The sequence below is a fragment of the Peromyscus eremicus genome, chromosome 15, assembly GCF_949786415.1.
Source record: "Peromyscus eremicus chromosome 15, PerEre_H2_v1, whole genome shotgun sequence".
Lineage (NCBI taxonomy): Eukaryota > Metazoa > Chordata > Mammalia > Rodentia > Cricetidae > Peromyscus > Peromyscus eremicus.
Window position 1 is genome coordinate 22163102 of NC_081431.1, and position 7699 is coordinate 22170800.

A 7699-nucleotide genomic window follows, 5' to 3' on the forward strand; every position below is an offset into this window, starting at 1 on the left:
ATCAATTCAGTGTCAGTCCATTAATTATGACAGATTTACCATACTATAATAAAATTTTTATAGTAGGAGAAACTATCAGTAGGAGAAATGGAGCTGGCATGTGAAAGTGTCTGTAATATCTACTCAATGTTTCTTTAAATTAAATTGAAATGTACAGAGAGTGAAAGACTTTGAAGCAATCAGTCCTAAATGGGATGTGTTCATCAAACTCCTTCTCCTCAGGGCTCAGAGAACTATGAGGAAGGGAAGGTGGAAAGATTGTAAGAGCCAGATGTAAAGGCCGACACCTAGGAAACAGTGTCTTCCAGATACAACAGGACTGATGGACACGTGAACTCACAGAGACTGTGAGAGCAAACACAAAGGCCACACAGGTTCAAGCCAGACAGGGTCCCAGCACTGAGCGGGGAGAGTGGAAGCAGGCTCCTACCCCTACCCAAGAAGCTATTTTCAATTAATATCCACTGGCAAAGGAAAAATCTATTTTCTCCAGTGGATTCTCACTGGGTGTATCAACCACACTCCAGGACAGGCCCCAGAAGTTGACAAACATAAAATGAACACAGTGGTATTTTGTAGACTTTTTTTTGTCTCATTTCCCTTTGCTTGGGCATTTTTGCCTTATTTTATTTTTGCTTGTTTATTTTTATTTCCACTTTTGTATTTTGGTGGGGAGATTGTATGTATGTGTGTTGAGGGTTTTGGTTTGGTTTGGGTTTGGTTTGTTTGTTCATTTGTTTTAAAGAAAAAGAAAAGAACATGGGTGGGTGGGAAAGTGGAGAGGATCTGGGAAGAATTAGGGGAGAGGGGAAACACGATCAAAACATATTCTATGAAAAAAATTAGAATATAAATTTTATCATAAAATGATAATATAACAATAAATCAAGCTTAATAATAAATATCTATCAGTATTTACTATTGTTAAACTGGAAAAAATTCTACTTCTGAATTTAAGAATAATTTACATGAATCAGAATAGTTCACCTTGCCCACAGACTGATACATTCAAAGTGGAGGCCTGAAACCAGAGATAGCCAAGCCCTATATTGTGTTTCTTTGTCCTGTTCATACACATCTTGTTAAATCAAGCACTTTCTGCTCTTCACCTAAAGCGTTTTATGACTTTATTTGGTATGTCTCAATCGCCAACATCATTTTGGGACAATTATTAAATAAAATAAGGGTTGATTGAGTGTAAACACGGTGATACCCTGACAGTGCATCTGGTAACTCAGGTAGTTACTGACAAGCAAGCAGCATATACAGGGTGGATACACTGTACAAAGGGATGATGCAGATTCGGGCAAGAGTGGACTAGGGTGCTGTGGGAGTCCGTCAAGTTTCTAAGAACGGCATCCAATTTCAAACTTCCGAATTGTTTATTTCTTGAATTTTCCATTTGATGCTTCAGAGCACAGTTGCCATCGGTAACAAAACACGGAAAGTGAAGCCACAGATAAGAGACTTCTGTACAACATGCTGCATTGACAAAGAGCATGTGAAACAATACGGTGGGGAGTCCCGGTAGATAAGGAAAATGACCCGGTTTCCTCAGGAAAACTGCAAGAAAGGGGTGACGAACGGAAGCAGACGAAAAGACTGAGGAGGTGTCTCAGCTCACCAAATGTGAATTCTTTGTCTGGGTCCTGGCTGAAACGAGCAGGTTTGGCTCAATTTGTTCACTTGTGCTTTCTGGGTTCACTCGCTTTTTTAAAAGCACTGTCGGCACTCAAAGCCATGCCTCCAAGTCTTTTTCTGGAGAAATTCAAGCAAGGATACCCCTCATTTAGTTATCAATTATATAAAACTGTGGTGCAGTCACACAGCAGCACTCTGTATAATAATTAAAACAATGAGTGCTACCTATCTGCACGGACATGGAAAGATCTCAAGAAACTTCATAAAGTATAATTCTCCAAAGACACTACTGTGCTGGCAAGCTGGCTATCAGGAGAAAAGAAAGCTTTAACCTGGAGCATGACCTAACTTCCACACTGTGCATGCTCCACACCACTGTGTCTTATTGCTGGCTACCCATGACAATAGAATCCTAACTTCTAGGAACCATTCATTCTTGGAAGCCAATTGTTGGTCACCTCCAGTACACCACGAGGTAGAAATGTGCATTGAGTTTTATCACTGTATAAACTGGTTGGATTTAAGAGAAGAGCTGAGGGTGCACCTTGGCAATCAGGCACAAAGCCCCTGAGTTCAACTCCCAGCATGACGCCAGCCAGGCATGGTGGCATAATTCTAGCACTCTGTAAGTTTGAGGCAATCCTCAGCTACACAGCCAGCCAAGGCCAGCTTGGGGTATAAGAGGCTGCAGGAGAGAGTTAGCGGGCGGGTGTTGGGGGGCAAAAGAAAACTGTTGAACATTTGCTAAGTTTTCCATTTCCAGTTCTTGGTTACACATAGTCTTGGAAGTGAGCCCAGGCCCACATTCCTGGCCACACAGGAAATCAGTCAGCAGAGATCAAGATAAGGGAAATGTGCCCTTGCTATTATCTTCCTTTCTAGGTTGTCATAATAACTCCCATTAGTGAACAAAAGAAAAAAGCTACCAAGGTCAACGTGTACGTGCAATGGAGTCTCCGACAGTTTATGAGACCAAATACCCCAGAAGGTGGGATCATAAACAGGAAATGGAATGAAGAGCGCTGGGGAAAAGAAGACAGAGACATTACAATTTACAGGTCCATCTTTGCGACCCTGGTCTCTCTGAAAACTATTGCAAAGCCATTTTCTTTTAAAGTGGCTACTACTGCCGGAAAATAAATCAGGTAATTCGCGAATCTTTTCCACTCTCCTACCATTATTCATCAAGTATCCTGACTTCTTGATTGCAAGAAGATTTCATAGAAAGAACATTTAATTAGGAAATTTTTTAAGAACCCACATTACCATCCTAACACAGTATTTTAACCGCAAAAGTTTGAACCGATCACTTAACCTCTCCGGACCTCAGTTGCTCACCTCCATCAAATAAGAACTCTGAGAGCTTCTCCAGTTTTTTTTTTAAAAAAAAAAAAAAACCTACAATTCTATTATTTCTAGAGGCCAAATACTCTTAAAGAAGCTGGTTCCTCTCAAGAACTCAGATCCTCTGCAAAATCCTCAGGTCAAACGGAAAGACAAAGGCAAGAGTCGGCGCCTCCTTGTGGACAGTAGCGGCATAGCTCCAGGGCGTGAGACCAGCAAGATCTCCATCTAGTAAGCTGCACAGCCCCAGTGCCACCGCAGCTCCTTGGGAGATATTTCATCAGTGTCCTCCAGTTCACAACATGAAGAATGATGGACCCTCCCGCAGACAGCGACCATCCCCCTGAGGGACCACAATGCCTCTCCAGTTTCTAACTCCTTTATTTCCTTCCCAAAACTGGCTCTTGACCAAGTCCCCACTGACCCGAATCCTGATCCTACTTCCAGAAGCTTTGGGGCTTACCTCTTCAAGAACATCCTCATTGGGGTGCTTTCAACAGTCAGAAAGTAGTTGTGTGTGGGATGTGGGTACAGCTCAAGTCCATGCAAGCATGAGGTCCTAGATTCAATCCCCAGCACCTCACATAAAAAATAAAATAAAATAAAATAAAATAAGCAGGCATAGCAGTGCATGATTGTAGTCCCATGACTGTGGGGGTGAAGAGAGCAAACTCCCTGGGACTTGGTGGCCAGCCTAGTCTAGCCTAAGGAGAGGGTGTTAGGGGGGAAGCTGAGGCATCAGTGAGAGACCCCAATTCCAGGGGTCTAAAATCATCTCTGGACTCCAAGGGCGCACACACACACACACACACACACACACACACACACACACACACACACACCTTTTAGAAACTTAATTATAAATTTTATTTATTTACTTAGTTATTTGCTACATACAAGTGTTGTGTCTGCATGTGTCCCACCTGCATGCCTGGTGTCCATGGAGGCCAGAAAAGGCCACTGGATCCCCTGGGACTAGAGTTACAGACGGTTGTAAACCGCCATGTGGGTGCTGGGACTCAAACCTGGGTCTTTTGGAAGAGGACTCAGTACTCTGAACCTCAAAGCCCCAACAAATTTTTTTTTGGAAAGTGGACAGCTCCTGAGGAATGACACTTAAGGCTTAGCTCTAGCCTCCATATATCTGCACACACATCTGCACACACATCTGCACACACATCTGCACACACACACACACACACACACACACACACATCTGCACAGAGAGAGAGAGAGAGAGAGAGAGAGAGAGAGAGAGAGAGAGAGAGAGAAATGAACTGTTTCTGAGCTGGCTTTGAAGTCACCTGAGTGTAAAAGGGGAGCAAAGAATCCTGACAGGGAGGAAGGGAGGGAGGGAGGGAGAGAGAGAGAGAGAGAGAGAGAGAGAAAGAGAGAGAGAGAGAAGCCCTAAGGGGGATGATGTTATTACTGTGATTACTGTGGTCCCTGGTGGCAAAGGAAAGCCAACTCCAGCTCACTGTGAGACCGGGGAAGATTCAGACACAAGAAAGGCCAACAGAAGCTTCCTCCGTTTAGTGTAAAACCTCCTAAGTATCAGTTGACTCTTTACAAAGCCTAAGAGCCACTCCCCTGAGGTTTGTGGGGAAAATGAAACAGTGAAGGCAAGTAATTTTCTCTAAGAGCTGAGGCCTCACTCTGTCACTTGGATTGTTAGGAAGCATAAATCCCAGCAATGATCACAAAGATCTTCATGCCACTTTCCAGAACGTAAAAATGCCTCTTAGTGCATGACCTCATCTGGTTCTCACAACGAGCTGGGAGGTATAGGTATGATGGGGGGAGCTGAGCAGGAGCTTTCAGGTTCAGGCCTGGTCACTACCGCTCTCCAACCTGGAATTGGAGTGAGTTGCCTCCCTTGGGGTGGGGTGTCCCCTTTATTTTACAGACAAAAAAACTGAGGCCCAAGTGAGCTAAGTGATGCATCTCTAGCACCTGGCGACTGCATAGGGCAGACTGGAAAGAACAGAGACTTGACAACAGCTTCCTTACTACACTATATTAACATAAAAACGGATGGACATCATACCTGGACTGCAACAGGCCGCGTAGACCAAAGTAGGACCACAGAGGTGAAGAAGGTATGAAATCCATCGCTGAGAAACTGACATTGGCCAGGCATGGTGGAGCTTGCCTATAATCCTAGCCCTTGGTGGGTGGTCGAGTAAGGCAGGAGGATCATGAGTTGGATGTCAGCCTGAGAAACATACTAAAACCCTTTTTTTTTTTTAAAGAAAAGAAAGCTAACATGGGTTGATTATTAGGGACATAACTGTGGGCAGGCCAATCTAAGGGCGATCCATAAGGAATGAAGCAAAGGAGTGGCTAGGATACATTCTCTAACTCCAAATCCAAGATGACCTTGAGTTAATCAAGGTCTCACAAAGGGAGCCATTTAAACATATCCTGTGGAGGTCCAGAGAGAGAGAAATTGAAGCTCCATCTAATTACAAAAGACCCAGACCCCATCTAATTCATGAACCGGCCATTCCCATTAGGTGATTTCTATTCTCAAAGTTGGGCTAAATGATAAGATCTGGCTGTCTTATGTGTTCTCAACCTGTGGGAAGCAGGAGTGAGATTAAGCCAAAGGATTGGGCCTCAGAACTCAGTTCCCACTCCAGGGGATTTTCCAGAAGTCTTAACCAACATCTGCTTAAATCTTATTGGCCAGAACTTTATCACATAATCAAACCCAACTGCAAAGGACATTAGGAATAGCACCCTCTTAGCTCTATATATCATACTATTAAATAAAATCAGAGTTTGTTTCTGAGGGGAAAAAATGAAAATAATAGGTGTTGAGTGAGCAAAGATCAGGTGCTGCCGCAGCAATGTATTATCCATGAGCTGGGCCAGGTGGTCTCAGCTGAGTTCAGTGTAGAATAGGTAAAAAATCCCTGCAATGCTGAAGGTACTATTGGTGTGATCCTAGCAAGAAAAGAGATGCATAAGTCATGTGTGAGGTTAGCAATGTGGTAGGACTGTCATCCATGCAGCCTCGGGATCAGAGAAAAGTGCACATAGCTAGGATGTTGTCTGTGACATGAGGGCTGTGTAGCACTCATGGGTTTAGAAGGTCAATGGATGTCTTTTGGCCTGTAGAGGTGAGGAGTCTATATACCCATTTTGCAGCTTTTAAAGAACATCAGTTCATGTGAACTCGTCATGAAGATCAGGGGAAAGCATGAAATAGTCTTTTGTGCTCACTAAGGCTTGATGTAGGAGGCTTGTAGTCAACCACTCCCTTCATCAGGGACGATGTCACATTTACAGGTGCAGATGACTCCCCTGTCAGCACCAAGCAGGCTCCACTTTGCTGTTGTCCTCCTATGGCCAACTTTCCTAGGGTTAGCGGGCTTCATACATCACATCAGGCAGGTTTATACACCTCGACCCGAAGCCAAGACAGCTAACAAATTACCGTGACACGTTGATTGCTTGCCTTATCTCACCCTGGAGGCCTCCAGAGTCCTCTTTCCCATCACCACAAACACTTCCAATTACCGCATTGGTTTATCGGGGACTATTTTCTTGGTGTTCCATTCTGCTCACCGTGACCTTGGCTGTCTGATTGATACACCCTTGAGTTGTTGCTCTATCCCTCTTAGATTTGCTTATCTCTGCCTCTGTTCCTATAGGATGTGTTTTATTACCGCGTAGACTTAGCCGGTGGCCCCTATGGCATCATCCAGGACTAACTGTCACTCAAGCAAACCCAGAACATCTATAGGTGGCCTTTGTGAAAGAGATCTCCAAACACAAAATACCAAATGTGTTGCTTCATCAGACTTCTTGCGTTGTACAATGGGAGGAAATCATTACTTGGGATTTCAAAGGACAGCAGAGAATTTCAACACACACTTGGAATGAAGTTCTGCTGATTACCCCACCCATGCCAAGCTAATAACAGGAAATGATGATGGGTCATGTGATTGCCAGGCACTTTCTCAATTCCTTTCTGTGGTCAGGATCCACAGCCCCATCAAACCCTGAAGGTCAGAGAGCAGCTACAGATGCACTATGGAGCATGGCGTTGTGGTGTCAAGTGGGCACTGTGGAAACCAACCGCTTTAGGAGGCCGGTCTGAAACCGCTTGATGAAGGTTAGAAATGGTGTTGACAACATGCCATCGGGCTCATCAATGACCTGTCATAACCAGTTATAGCTCCACAAATAAATTTAATGTGAATTTTGATTTTCAAAACAGAGTCTTACTATGTAGCCCTGGCCGGCCTGGAAATCACTAAATAGGTAGACTAGGCTATCCTTAGGCTCACAGAGATTCATCTTCCTCTGCCTCCACCTCCTGCATGCTCAGTGCAAATTCTTAGGAACAATGGTCTGAAAGAACTACTACTTTAGAGCCCACCATATCTTACCTTGGAGATACAACATTTTGGAGGAACAATAAGAAATTAATCTTGAGCTTGTTGGCCAAGAGTTCTCCAGAACTGGATGCTCTCAACATACATGCAGGACATACTGCCAATTTTGCTGGAACCAGAGACTGAGTTTGCCTTTCCAACTGAGGATCTTGATTTGGATAAATTAGCCTGGATGTGGGAGAAAAAAAAAACTTTATTTCATAATATCCTATTGAGATAAGTTATGAGTTCATACTGCTGAAATTACTACTAAAATGTAGACTCCACAGGGAAACTGACTTTTGTTCACTGTTAGTATAAAGAAGAAG

At 43.7% G+C, this 7699-nt stretch overlaps 1 long non-coding RNA gene across 1 annotated transcript; it reads right to left on the minus strand.

Moving 5' to 3' along the window:
- Positions 1-1316: 1316 nt before the first annotated feature.
- On the minus strand, positions 1317-5140 carry LOC131925738 (uncharacterized). The gene is made up of 3 exons (XR_009383323.1): positions 5033-5140; positions 3449-3564; positions 1317-1758 (listed from the first exon to the last, which is right to left on the minus strand). It is a non-coding gene; the product is annotated as an uncharacterized LOC131925738 (long non-coding RNA).
- Between the last annotated feature and the right edge of the window lie 2559 nt (positions 5141-7699).